Source organism: Pseudophryne corroboree, chromosome 4, assembly GCF_028390025.1.
Source record: "Pseudophryne corroboree isolate aPseCor3 chromosome 4, aPseCor3.hap2, whole genome shotgun sequence".
Classification (NCBI taxonomy): Eukaryota; Metazoa; Chordata; class Amphibia; order Anura; family Myobatrachidae; genus Pseudophryne; species Pseudophryne corroboree.
This window is the reverse complement of record NC_086447.1, coordinates 309,417,730-309,433,481: the sequence shown is the minus strand read 5'-3', so window position 1 is coordinate 309,433,481 and position 15,752 is coordinate 309,417,730.

The window sequence follows — 15,752 nt, the reverse complement described above, 5'->3', positions numbered from 1 at the left end:
TGTTGTCCGCTTTTCTGTTGAAATACCTCCACACTGAAGAGCTGATTTTTTTGGTATTTTCACCAGGCATGTCAACGGCCATATTCCTCCCACGGACAACAGGTGTCTCCCCGGGTGCCTGACTTAAACAAACCACCTCACCATCAGAATCCTCCTGGTCAATTTCCTCCCCAGCGCCAGCAACACCCATATCCTCCTCATCCTGGTGTACTTCAACACTGACATCTTCAATCTGACTATCAGGAACTGGACTGCGGGTGCTCCTTCCAGCACTTGCAGGGGGCGTGCAAATGGTGGAAGGCGCATGCTCTTCATGTCCAGTGTTGGGAAGGTCAGGCATCGCAACCGACACAATTGGACTCTCCTTGTGGATTTGGGATTTCGAAGAACGCACAGTTCTTTGCGGTGCTTTTGCCAGCTTGAGTCTAATCAGTTTTCTAGCGAGAGGCTGAGTGCTTCCATCCTCATGTGAAGCTGAACCACTAGCCATGAACATAGGCCAGGGCCTCAGCCGTTCCTTGCCACTCCGTGTGGTAAATGGCATATTGGCAAGTTTACGCTTCTCCTCCGACAATTTTATTTTAGGTTTTGGAGTCCTTTTTTTACTGATATTTGGTGTTTTGGATTTGACATGCTCTGTACTATGACATTGGGCATCGGCCTTGGCAGACGACGTTGCTGGCATTTCATCGTCTCGGCCATGACTAGTGGCAGCAGCTTCAGCACGAGGTGGAAGTGGATCTTGATCTTTCCCTAATTTTGGAACCTCAACATTTTTGTTCTCCATATTTTAATAGGCACAACTAAAAGGCACCTCAGGTAAACAATGGAGATGGATGGATACTAGTATACTTATGGATGGACTGCCGAGTGCCGACACAGAGGTAGCTACAGCCGTGGACTACCGTACTGTGTCTGCTGCTAATATAGACTGGATGATAATGAGATGAAATCAATATATATATGTATGTATATATAATATCACTAGTACTGCAGCCGGACAGGTAGATAATATATTTATTAGGTAATGATGACTGATGACGGACCTGCTGGACACTGTCAGCTCAGCAGCACCGCAGACTGCTACAGTAAGCTACTTTACTATAGTAGTATGTACAAAGAAGAAAGGAAAAAAAAAAACCATGGGTAGGTGGTATACAATTATGGATGGACTGCCGAGTGCCGACACAGAGGTAGCTACAGCCATGGACTACCGTACTGTGTCTGCTGCTAATATAGACTGGATGATAATGAGATGAAATCAATATATATATATGTATGTATATATAATATCACTAGTACTGCAGCCGGACAGGTAGATAATATATTTATTAGGTAATGATGACTGATGACGGACCTGCTGGACACTGTCAGCTCAGCAGCACCGCAGACTGCTACAGTAAGCTACTATACTATAGTAGTATGTACAAAGAAGAAAGAAAAAAAAAACCACGGGTAGGTGGTATACAATTATGGATGGACTGCCGAGTGCCGACACAGAGGTAGCTACAGCCGTGGACTACCGTACTGTGTCTGCTGCTAATATAGACTGGATGATAATGAGATGAAATCAATATATATATATGTATGTATATATAATATCACTAGTACTGCAGCCGGACAGGTAGATAATATATTTATTAGGTAATGATGACTGATGACGGACCTGCTGGACACTGTCAGCTCAGCAGCACCGCAGACTGCTACAGTAAGCTACTATACTATAGTAGTATGTACAAAGAAGAAAGAAAAAAAAAAACCACGGGTAGGTGGTATACAATTATGGATGGACTGCCGAGTGCCGACACAGAGGTAGCTACAGCCGTGGACTAACGTACTGTGTCTGCTGCTAATATAGACTGGATGATTGATAATGAGATGAAATCAATATATATATATGTATGTATATATAATATCACTAGTACTGCAGCCGGACAGGTAGATATATATTTATTAGGTAATGATGACTGATGACGGACCTGCTGGACACTGTCAGCTCAGCAGCACCGCAGACTGCTACAGTAAGCTACTATACTATAGTAGTATGTACAAAGAAGAAAGAAAAAAAAAAACCACGGGTAGGTGGTATACAATTATGGATGGACTGCCGAGTGCCGACACAGAGGTAGCTACAGCCGTGGACTAACGTACTGTGTCTGCTGCTAATATAGACTGGATGATTGATAATGAGATGAAATCAATATATATATGTATGTATATATAATATCACTAGTACTGCAGCCGGACAGGTAGATAATATATTTATTAGGTAATGATGACTGATGACGGACCTGCTGGACACTGTCAGCTCAGCAGCACCGCAGACTGCTACAGTAAGCTACTATACTCTATAGTAGTATGTACAAAGAAGAAAGGAAAAAAAAAAACCACGGGTAGGTGGTATACAATTATGGATGGACTGCCGAGTGCCGACACAGAGGTAGCTACAGCCGTGGACTAACGTACTGTGTCTGCTGCTAATATAGACTGGATGATTGATAATGAGATGAAATCAATATATATATGTATGTATATATAATATCACTAGTACTGCAGCCGGACAGGTAGATAATATATTTATTAGGTAATGATGACTGATGACGGACCTGCTGGACACTGTCAGCTCAGCAGCACCGCAGACTGCTACAGTAAGCTACTATACTCTATAGTAGTATGTACAAAGAAGAAAGAAAAAAAAAAAACCACGGGTAGGTGGTATACAATTATGGATGGACTGCCGAGTGCCGACACAGAGGTAGCTACAGACGTGGACTAACGTACTGTGTCTGCTGCTAATATAGAGTCTAGACTGGATGATAAATTATTGATAATGAGATGAAATCAATATAATATCACTAGTACTGCAGCCGGACAGGTACTATATATATTTATTATGTAATGACTGATGACGGACCTGCTGGACACTGTCAGGTCAGCACAGCACCGCAGACTGCTACAGTAAGCTACTATAGTAGTATGTATAAAGAAGAATGAAAAAAAAAAAACCACGGGTAGGTGGTATACAATATTATATATATATATATTATATACAATTATATATATATATATATATATATATATATTAAACTGGTGGTGATTGATTATTAAACTGGTGGTCACTTCAGGTCACGTTGCAACTTGCAACTAGTACTCCGAGGCCTAAGCAGACAATCACAAAATATATTATTATACTGGTGGTCAGTGTGGTCACAACAATGGCAGTGTGGCACTGACTCTGGCAGCAAAAGTGTGCACTGTACGTTATATGTACTCCTGAGTCCTGCTCTCAGACTCTAACTGCTCCCCACTGTCAGTGTCTCCCCCACAAGTCAGATAATACACTTACAGTCACACTATCTATTATCTAATCTAGTATAAAATATCACTTCAGCAAGTAGTATAGTAGTATACAGTATAGTAGTACTCCTCCTAATAATGCTCCCCAAAATACTGTGTCTCTCTCTTCTCTAAACGGAGAGGACGCCAGCCACGTCCTCTCCCTATGACTCTCAATGCACGTGTGAAAATGGCGGCGACGCGCGGCTCCTTATATAGAATCCGAGTCTCGCGATAGAATCCGAGCCTCGCGAGAATCCGACAGCGTGATGATGACGTTCGGGCGCGCTCGGGTTAGCCGAGCAAGGCGGGAAGATCCGAGCCTGCTCGGACCCGTGTAAAAAACCTGAAGTTCGGGCGGGTTCGGATTCAGAGGAACCGAACCCGCTCATCTCTACTAATGATGCCATCTTATATTGCAAGGGAGAAATAGCTGCTATAGGACCTTATTCAGTAAGGATTGTAATTTCTGCTAAAAAAAAACCTCCCAGTTGCTGCGATCAAATAGTTGCCGCAAAGAAATAGAGAAAAAAACGCAAATTGCAGAAATTGGGACTGCATCGCAGGCTGATCGCAAAACCATATGCAATTACCGTAGTACAGTAGTACAGTACAGTAGGTCACTGCTGTATCTTGCAGCTCTGTGTCAATTATACTATCTCTGTGCTGCATTATTGTGAGCAGTATATAGTAGGACAGTGCAGCATTTTGGTGACCAGCAGTATACATATAGTACAGAACAGTAGGCCATTGCTGTATCTTGCAGCTCTGTGTCACTTCTAGTATCCTGATCAGTGCTCAGTATCTGCTGCATTGTTGTGACCAGTATGTATACTGTACTGTGCGACGTGTGTTATACACCTGGTGATTTTATACATCCTGTAATCTGTACTGAGCGATGTGTGAGATACACCTGGGGATTATACACCCTGTATACTGTACTGTGCAATGTTTGTGATATACCTGGTGTTTATACACCCTGTATACTGTACTGAGCGATGTGTAGGATACACCTGGGGATTATACACCCTATATACTGTACTGTGTGATGTGTAAGATACACCTGGGGATTGTACACCCTATATACTGTACTGTGTGATGTGTGAGATACACCTGGGGATTGTACACCCTATATACTGTACTGAGCGATGTGTGAGATACACCTGGGGATTATACACCCTATATACTGTACTGTGTGATGTGTGTTATATACCTGGTGATTATACAACCTGTAATCTGTACTGAGCGATGTGTGAGAAAAACCTGGGGATTATACACCCTATATACTGTACTGTGTGATGTGTGAGATATACCTGGGGATTATACACCCTATATTATTATTAACCACAAGGGTTCCGCAGCGCCCAATTACAGAGTACATAAATAATCAAACAAACAGGAAAACAGCAATTTACAGTTGATGACAGTATAGGACAAGTACATGGTAAGTAAACATAGTTACATCAGCAGATGACACTAGAATAAGTATCAGGTGGCAGAAGACTGCTAGATGTGGTACAGTTGAAGATTATTAAAGTAAGACAAAGGATAAGTACGTGAGGGAAGAGGGCCCTGCTCGTGAGAGCTTACAATCTAAAGGGGAGGGGTAGACAGACATGGGTGACACAGATGGGGTACATAGAGAACGTAGAACAGAGGGTTAGGATGAGATTTGGCTGGGTTTGGTGAAGAAGTGGACCCCCAGAAGGCACAAGTCAATACTTAACATTGCAACATTTTACTGGGCTATGCAGGAGAAAATTAAAAATAGGGGAAAATAAAAATAATAAAAAAGAATGGATAACTTCTACTGCTTTCAAAAAGGTCAATGGAAGCTGAAATAATGGACAACTACCTCATGGAAGTCAGATACAGTATACCAAACAGTACTTAGCAGAGTTAGGAATGAGTGCTTATGAAATACAGTAACATTTTGTCATAATATTTCAGAAACTGAATGGCTGGTCTCTTGCACTCTTTTGCTCTAATACACCACCTGCTTTAGGATTTATATTCAAAAACATTATGTCTCCATAATCCCCAAAACGTCAGTCTTCTTGGAAAGTGGTTTGTTCCTTTGTAAGGGAAAGAGAACAAATGTTCTCAAACAACGGTTTCTCAATTTATTTTTCCTCTGGGAAGGGATTGTGGATTCGCAGGAATATCTGAGCATTTCTGTAATCAGAAAGCAGCGACTTTCTACAAATGTTTACGAATAATTCCAGTGATTTTGTCATTTTCTTCCAGTGATTTGGACCAATAATACTATTGATTAGAATGCATAATTCCAGTGATTTTGTCATTTTCTTCCAGTAATTTGGACCAATAATACCATTGATTAGAACAAATAATTCCACTGATTTTGTCATTTTCTTCCAGTGATTTGGACCAATAACACCATTGATTAGAACAAATAATTCCTGTGATATTGAGGTGTTTGTGTCGCTTAGCCTAGCCGTCCAGCGACTACAGTGCACCTCTTTTTCTCTTTTCTTTGCATCATGTGCTGTTTGGGGCCAATTTTTTTAAGTGCCATCCTGTCTGACACTGCAGTGCCACTCATAGATGGGCCAGATGTTTGTGCTGCCCTCTTGGGTCGCTTTGCTTAGTCATCCAGCAACCTTGGTGCAAATTTTAGGACTAAAAATAGTATTGTGAGGTGTGAGGTGTTCAGAATAGACTGGAAATGAGTGGAAATTGTGGTTATTGAGGTTAATAATACTATAGGATCAAAATTACCCCCAAATTCTATGATTTAAGCTGTTTTTGAGTGGGTTTTGAAAAAAAACACCCGAATCCGACAAAAAATTTTTAGGGAGGTTTTGCCAAAACGCGTCCGTATCCAAAACACGGCGGCGGAACCAAATCCAAAACCAAAACACAAAACACAAAAAATTTCCGGTGCACATCTTGTGTATTCACAAGAAAGTATGAACTGGGCATTATCTTATCACCAGTCTGTGGGACACAGTTACTTTTTGTTTTCACACTGAACCACTTCCATATTGCCAAGAGTTTGCCTCTTCTTTTCTTGGATAACCATAAACTTTCTAACTGCTGATGTGTGTCATTGGTGCATACAATCAATTAAAACCAAACTCTCGTAAAAGAAGACACAGATTTGGCACGTAGATTTGGCAGAGAAACTGTTAGCAAATTTATTTAAGGCATAATTATTATTCGTATTAGAGCTGTATTAAAAATGTATGGTGTCAAAGAAAGTACAGCCAGTCTGCAATGCTCAAACCACAAAAACGAAACAAGCATTGCACACGTAGATCGCCCAGTGTGACCATATAACACCAGTACCATCACCAGTACCATAAATCAGAAGGTGTCAACCCCGTTAGAGTGGTGCAGCTAACTTATAGTCATGAGGGAAGTGCACCCGAAATCACCAATTGCACATGGACTGGTGATACTGCCATTCTTTCCCGCCACAGCAAGGTTCTGCACAACAGCAACCTCTGCACCGCCACCATACGAGCTAAAACAAATAAATCTACAGTCCCAGAACATATCCTCAACACACAAACAATAAGCCTTCCTCTGACAAATGTACCCAGTCCGCCCGGTCCATATTTCTGAAACGGCACATACCTCTCAAGTGGGGAACTACGCCCCCTGTATTTGCTAACACAAACTTTGCTACCACAGAATCTAGCTTATTCCGGGCCTCACAAATGCTGGTAAATGTCTAACACCACCACAAGCCTGACGTGGGACAATGTAATACCAGAATATCTAGTACGAAGGCCAGGCTCCCAAGACCATTGACAAATAATATGTAGCATGCAACCTAGATAGTGGGAACCTTCTTAAAATTGTTACCACCCAAATTTATTCACTGAATATGTGGAACTCCATAAACGCTGAAAATACCTGTACCCATAGTGGTATGAAAGAAAGCCACTGCATACCTTTGGAGCCTAGCCATCGCACCATGTCGGCTCTTGCAATCAACAGTGCTCTGCCTGAGTCAATAACATTTGCCGCCAAAACACATGGGAGTGATCCATATTGCAATGTACCCGAGGCTGCCCATGTGGTACTAAAGAAGGTGGAAGAAAGGTATTAACATAACATTAATAATGTGTTTGAACATGGGCATGACTAAAATGAGGATCTGTGTGACAAAATGGGACATTTACTTGCATCCAGCGATAAAAGACTTGTATGTAATGTCTAATATATAATGTAATGGAGTCTGTGACACAACATGGATGACAGCCTGTCCTCTTAGTGAACTCATAGCAACACAGATATGGGAGTAGAGGACACTTCACGTATAGTGGGGAGTCAGAGGTTAGTTTATGGCCCTTACCTTATCTAAGAAGCTATAAACCATAGTTAGAAGAAACATTACAGAAAAGCAGGCCAGGTCAAGAAACCTAACCTCTTGAAACTTAAGAAGACAGCTGTTGAAAAAGTAAATCTGGTTTCCCACTGCCCAGGTACACAGCATTGAGAGAGTTAAGGAAATGGTGGCTGCTGCAGCTGTGAGGGGGCTATATATGCCCCTCTCACACATACTGTGTTGTTCATTTCTGATGTAAACAGCTAAGAACTGGGAATGCACCATATATCTCTTACATTGTGAAATCCCTCCACACAGAGGGCTTACCTGCTGTTGAGTAAGTTAAAATTCTGAAATGATCCTCCCTTTTGTTTTATTCGAAATTGTATCCTGATCTGTGTGTACTTTTAAATATTTCTTATACTCTTTATAACTGTTTTTTGTAACTAAAGTTCTGAAGATAGTCTTGAAATTAAATACCTAATTTCTAGTTTTGGTTCTGTGTTTCTTATGCCCAAAGCCTTCATGGTCCATGCTATTATTTTGTGATGTATTAATAAGTGTGTGTGTAATCCGAAACAAAGACGGCCCTGTGTTTAGTCGCTAAAATCTTCTTGCTGGTGGCAGTGACGTGGTTAAAGTAATCCAGAAGTCACATACAGCGATTCTCGGATTGGCATATCTGTGGAATCGGCCGGTAGTCATGACAATCTGCCAAAAGAAAATGTAACTATATGCTTGCCATCTTGCTAGAGAGGCGTGTACAATATGAGACAAAGAAAGGAAGGAATGGAGTAGAGGGGAGTGAAGGGGTGTGGACGGGTATAGGGTAACACAGGTGAACTCGGCTAGAGGTGAAATGATGAAAAACCTACTGAGGGACATAAATAGGTCCAAATTGTCTGAAATGCAGTGCCGAATTAGTCCATCAGCTCAGGTAAAAATGTTCAAGTCACTCAAGACCCCCTGTTGCCAACAATGGCAGGTTGCTAGGCCTGAGTAGGAAGGACAAGGGGGACCGACAAAACACACAAGACAAATGTAAACGTGGACAAATGCAACAATGTAAACATAACACTCACAAATTAAAGCAGGGGTAATAATATTGTGCTTGTAAATTGACGTTTTATACCGACACAAATCTTGGATCTCCCACAATGGAGCAACCTGCCATTGTTGGCGACGAAACTGCGCCAATGCTGAATGAACGTGTACCAAGAAAGCTTATGTGTGAGGTTGATGCATGCCACGCCCCACTATAGTGAACACCCAGATGATAAGTTGCAAGTGGGGCCCCCTCTGCGAGTACACAGGCCTCCTGGGGACCGCTGCAGGTGGAAAGGTCTTGCCCCCCCCCCATTTGAATCCTTGTTAATTATAAAGCCTTTGGTGTTGTCGGGGAGGCCTTTAGCTTGGTATATAGGGAAATCCGCGCTAAGCAAATCGCGATGTAGGACCTGGATCTGTCAGCTAAGTCTGACTCTTAAATAACCAGAAGCATCGTGTGATGCTGGCTCTTAATGTCTGCAGATGTGATAATATGCTTCCTTTTACCTGCCATGCCTGGCAGTAGTAATAAACAATGTTTCAGGTGCCCAATATATGCTTGGTTAGGCGCTATATGCCAGCTAGAACATGCCGACTTGGTCGGCTTAAGGTGGCAAGTAACGAAATTTGGCCGACAGACTGGAAGTGAGACCAAGTGTCAGCTATATCATTATAAACCCCACGTCCGTTACATGCTTTAAAGGTAATGTAACAAATGCAGGCACATCAGTACCAGCTGCGGTAGCAAATGCAGCAAGTAGGTAAGCTGCGCGCTGATGATTCATTGCATGTAAGCCCAAGGTTATTATATTTCCTAAATGTATTGTGGTCGCGCAACCTTTCCCCCCCCCAACCCCGATATTTGAGGGGACCATGATTGTAAAAATTTATGAGAAGGAGCAAGACCTTCATGAACATATCCGACCAGTAGGCCGGGCAAGCGCTGTCAGGCCAGGCTGCTGTGGCACAGTCTAATTTACAAGAGAATTCCCTACCATAGGGATAGCTTATGCAGACAAAGCTGAAAGGACCCAAAAGTAATTGTGCCTGACGGGGTGGGGGGGGTATAATCCTGTGAGCTGTGGCACAATCCGCTGAAGTTACCCGTGGCACAATCCACTGAAGTTACCCGCTGGGCGTGGATCTATTTGACTTGGCCATGCCGACCACTGAAAGTCATACAGCTAGTGGGCTAACCCATGGTCGCAAGATAATTACAACGCAGCATTGCAGGAAAAAACAAAATGCTAAAAACGCACATGAAACCGAGCACCCCATCGGTGAACACTTGTAGACGTGATGGCCATCGTATGGGCGAAATACCATGAACTTAAGTGACTTTAGATGCAAAGGAAGCAAACGGAGAAAGCTGATTCAACATCCACCTTAGCACAAGGCCATAGGCACGGAACACCCCTGGTGCCTGGAGAGTGACCGATGTACCAAACGGGAAAAAGATAGGTGCTGAATGAGCCGGAAATTACCTGGAGTTTATGTTTTGGCACTGCCCCCGCAAAATTAAGGTCCTCATTCCGAGTTAATCGCAGCAGTTCAACGCATCGCAAAACGGCGTAAATCCACCAACTGCACATGCACAACAGCTGGACTGCGCATGTGCAAAGGGAGCGATACGACGCTTGAGCAAAATAACGAACTGAAAATCTGCTCGTACTACACCTCCGAAAACAGGGAGTGACGGAGGCGTGACAGAGGCACGGCTTCGCTATCTAACGAAATGGGCGTGAAAGTGGGCGGCTAGTGTGGGAGTATGCAACCAGCAGTAGGCGTGTTTTGTGCAGAAATGCGTATACAATGGCAAAAATGTACACAACAAACGTTTGCTATCCTGTCGCAGCAGAGGAGTAAGTCTGCAGTTACTCTGCACTTGCGAAGTACTGTTACAAGTGTGTCTGCCCTAATTAGCAATTATTTTGCCAATGAATTCACCTGTTGTCCAATTACTTAGCAAACACTGCTCAGCCAAAATACTACAAACAGCAATTGTCTGGACACATAACATTTTTATTGTTAGCACCTACAAATCTGACACGCTCACAAATAATCTTGTATTTATTTTTATTTGCTAAATAAACATTGTTGTTAAATGCATGTTGTAATTATTTATTTAATAGTAGCAAATTAAATCAAGTGTGAATAAACCAACTTATAAACTACATCAGCTAAATCTTTTCGACATAGACATATTCCTTTGTACATACTCATAGGTGTGCGCAGGTGGGGTGCCTGGTGCGCACAGGCACCCCCTAATATCTGGCACCCCAATCTCACATGCCTGATGCAGCGATCGCCGAGCAAGCTGATTACGGTCTCTTCTGCGCTGCACCCTGTCAGGACTGTATTACTGACCGGACGCCTGGGTTAATCAAGGGTGCCACTGCCACCGGCTTTCAAACTCCCGGCTCCACCTCCATGTACAAAACCAGTGTGATGTGATTACGTCATGCTGCTCGCACGCCCACCCGCCACATGCCCACCTCTCTCCTTCTATTCTATGCCAATGTCAGCCACTGATGAGGATCAGCATGCAGCCAGCGTTCCTCTTAGGAAAACAAATTCAATACTGGAAGGCGGTCGGCAGCAGCATTGACACGTCACTAGAGATGAGCGCCTGAAATTTTTCGGGTTTTGTGTTTTGGTTTTGGGTTCGATTCCGCGGCCGTGTTTTGGGTTCGAACGCGTTTTGGCAAAACCTCACCGAATTTTTTTTGTCGGATTCGGGTGTGTTTTGGATTCGGGTGTTTTTTTCAAAAAACACTAAAAAACAGCTTAAATCATAGAATTTGGGGGTCATTTTGATCCCAAAGTATTATTAACCTCAAAAACCATAATTTACACTCATTTTCAGTCTATTCTGAATACCTCACACCTCACAATATTATTTTTAGTCCTAAAATTTGCACCGAGGTCGCTGTGTGAGTAAGATAAGCGACCCTAGTGGCCGACACAAACACCGGGCCCATCTAGGAGTGGCACTGCAGTGTCACGCAGGATGTCCCTTCCAAAAAACCCTCCCCAAACAGCACATGACGCAAAGAAAAAAAGAGGCGCAATGAGGTAGCTGTGTGAGTAAGATTAGCGACCCTAGTGGCCGACACAAACACCGGGCCCATCTAGGAGTGGCACTGCAGTGTCACGCAGGATGGCCCTTCCAAAAAACCCTCCCCAAACATCACATGACGCAAAGAAAAAAAGAGGCGCAATGAGGTAGCTGTGTGAGTAAGATTAGCGACCCTAGTGGCCGACACAAACACCGGGCCCATCTAGGAGTGGCACTGCAGTGTCATGCAGGATGTCCCTTCCAAAAAACCCTCCCCAAACAGCACATGACGCAAAGAAAAAAAGAGGCGCAATGAGGTAGCTGTGTGAGTAAGATTAGCGACCCTAGTGGCCGACACAAACACCGGGCCCATCTAGGAGTGGCACTGCAGTGTCACGCAGGATGGCCCTTCCAAAAAACCCTCCCCAAACAGCACATGACGCAAAGAAAAAAAGAGGCGCAATGAGGTAGCTGTGTGAGTAAGATTAGTGACCCTAGTGGCCGACACAAACACCGGGCCCATCTAGGAGTGGCACTGCAGTGTCACGCAGGATGTCCCTTCCAAAAAACCCTCCCCAAACAGCACATGACGCAAAGAAAAAAAGAGGCGCAATGAGGTAGCTGTGTGAGTAAGATTAGCGACCCTAGTGGCCGACACAAACACCGGGCCCATCTAGGAGTGGCACTGCAGTGTCACGCAGGATGTCCCTTTCAAAAAAACCCTCCCCAATCAGCACATGATGCAAAGAAAAAGAAAAGAAAAAAGAGGTGCAAGATGGAATTGTCCTTGGGCCCTCCCACCCACCCTTATGTTGTATAAACAAAACAGGACATGCACACTTTAACCAACCCATCATTTCAGTGACAGGGTCTGCCACACGACTGTGACTGATATGACGGGTTGGTTTGGACCCCCCCCAAAAAAGAAGCAATTAATCTCTCCTTGCACAAACTGGCTCTACAGAGGCAAGATGTCCACCTCATCTTCACCCTCCGATATATCACCGTGTACATCCCCCTCCTCACAGATTATCAATTCGTCCCCACTGGAATCCACCATCTCAGCTCCCTGTGTACTTTGTGGAGGCAATTGCTGCTGGTCAATGTCTCCGCGGAGGAATTGATTATAATTCATTTTAATGAACATCATCTTCTCCACATTTTCTGGATGTAACCTCGTACGCCGATTGCTGACAAGGTGAGCGGCGGCACTAAACACTCTTTCGGAGTACACACTTGTGGGAGGGCAACTTAGGTAGAATAAAGCCAGTTTGTGCAAGGGCCTCCAAATTGCCTCTTTTTCCTGCCAGTATAAGTACGGACTGTGTGACGTGCCTACTTGGATGCGGTCACTCATATAATCCTCCACCATTCTATCAATGTTGAGAGAATCATATGCAGTGACAGTAGACGACATGTCCGTAATCGTTGTCAGGTCCTTCAGTCCGGACCAGATGTCAGCATCAGCAGTCGCTCCAGACTGCCCTGCATCACCGCCAGCGGGTGGGCTCGGAATTCTGAGCCTTTTCCTCGCTCCCCCAGTTGCGGGAGAATGTGAAGGAGGAGATGTTGACAGGTCGCGTTCCGCTTGACTTGACAATTTTGTCACCAGCAGGTCTTTCAACCCCAGCAGACCTGTGTCTGCCGGAAAGAGAGATCCAAGGTAGGCTTTAAATCTAGGATCGAGCACGGTGGCCAAAATGTAGTGCTCTGATTTCAACAGATTGACCACCCATGAATCCTTGTTAAGCGAATTAAGGGCTGCATCCACAAGTCCCACATGCCTAGCGGAATCGCTCCCTTTTAGCTCCTTCTTCAATGCCTCCAGCTTCTTCTGCAAAAGCCTGATGAGGGGAATGACCTGACTCAGGCTGGCAGTGTCTGAACTGACTTCACGTGTGGCAAGTTCAAAGGGCATCAGAACCTTGCACAACGTTGAAATCATTCTCCACTGCACTTGAGACAGGTGCATTCCACCTACTATATCGTGCTCAATTGTATAGGCTTGAATGGCCTTTTGCTGCTCCTCCAACCTCTGAAGCATATAGAGGGTTGAATTCCACCTCGTTACCACTTCTTGCTTCAGATGATGGCAGGGCAGGTTCAGTAGTTTTTGGTGGTGCTCCAGTTTTCTGTACGTGGTGCCTGTACGCCGAAAGTGTCCCGCAATTCTTCTGGCCACCGACAGCATCTCTTGCACGCCCCTGTCGTTTTTTAAAAAATTCTGCACCACCAAATTCAAGGTATGTGCAAAACATGGGACGTGCTGGAATTGGCCCAGATTTAATGCACACACAATATTGCTGGCGTTGTCCGATGCCACAAATCCACAGGAGAGTCCAATTGGGGTAAGCCATTCCGCGATGATCTTCCTCAGTTGCCGTAAGAGGTTTTCAGCTGTGTGCGTATTCTGGAAAGCGGTGATACAAAGCGTAGCCTGCCTAGGAAAGAGTTGGCGTTTGCGAGATGCTGCTACTGGTGCCGCCGCTGCTGTTCTTGCGGCGGGAGTCCATACATCTACCCAGTGGGCTGTCACAGTCATATAGTCCTGACCCTGCCCTGCTCCACTTGTCCACATGTCCGTGGTTAAGTGGACATTGGGTACAGCTGCATTTTTTAGGACACTGGTGACTCTTTTTCTGAGGTCTGTGTACATTTTCGGTATCGCCTGCCTAGAGAAATGGAACCTAGATGGTATTTGGTACCGGGGACACAGTACCTCCAACAAGTCTCTAGTTGGCTCTGCAGTAATGATGGATACCGGAACCACGTTTCTCACCACCCAGGATGCCAAGGCCTCAGTTATCCGCTTTGCAGTAGGATGACTGCTGTGATATTTCATCTTCCTCGCAAAGGACTGTTGAACAGTCAATTGCTTACTGGAAGTAGTACAAGTGGGCTTACGACTTCCCCTCTGGGATGACCATCGACTCCCAGCGGCAACAACAGCAGCGCCAGCAGCAGTAGGCGTTACACGCAAGGATGCATCGGAGGAATCCCAGGCAGGAGAGGACTCGTCAGAATTGCCAGTGACATGGCCTGCAGGACTATTGGCATTCCTGGGGAAGGAGGAAATTGACACTGAGGGAGTTGGTGGGGTGGTTTGCGTGAGCTTGGTTACAAGAGGAAGGGATTTACTGGTCAGTGGACTGCTTCCGCTGTCACCCAAAGTTTTTGAACTTGTCACTGACTTATTATGAATGCGCTGCAGGTGACGTATAAGGGAGGATGTTCCGAGGTGGTTAACGTCCTTACCCCTACTTATTACAGCTTGACAAAGGGAACACACGGCTTGACACCTGTTGTCCGCATTTCTGGTGAAATACCTCCACACCGAAGAGCTGATTTTTTTGGTATTTTCACCTGGCATGTCAACGGCCATATTCCTCCCACGGACAACAGGTGTCTCCCCGGGTGCCTGACTTAAACAAACCACCTCACCATCAGAATCCTCCTGGTCAATTTCCTCCCCAGCGCCAGCAACACCCATATCCTCCTCATCCTGGTGTACTTCAACACTGACATCTTCAATCTGACTATCAGGAACTGGACTGCGGGTGCTCCTTCCAGCACTTGCAGGGGGCGTGCAAATGGTGGAAGGCGCATGCTCTTCACGTCCAGTGTTGGGAAGGTCAGGCATCGCAACCGACACAATTGGACTCTCCTTGTGGATTTGGGATTTCAAAGAACGCACAGTTCTTTGCGGTGCTTTTGCCAGCTTGAGTCTTTTCAGTTTTCTAGCGAGAGGCTGAGTGCTTCCATCCTCATGTGAAGCTGAACCACTAGCCATGAACATAGGCCAGGGCCTCAGCCGTTCCTTGCCACTCCGTGTGGTAAATGGCATATTGGCAAGTTTACGCTTCTCCTCCGACAATTTTATTTTAGGTTTTGGAGTCCTTTTTTTACTGATATTTGGTGTTTTGGTTTTGACATGCTCTGTACTATGCCATTGGGCATTGGCCTTGGCAGACGACGTTGCTGGCATTTCATCGTCTCGGCCATGACTAGTGGCAG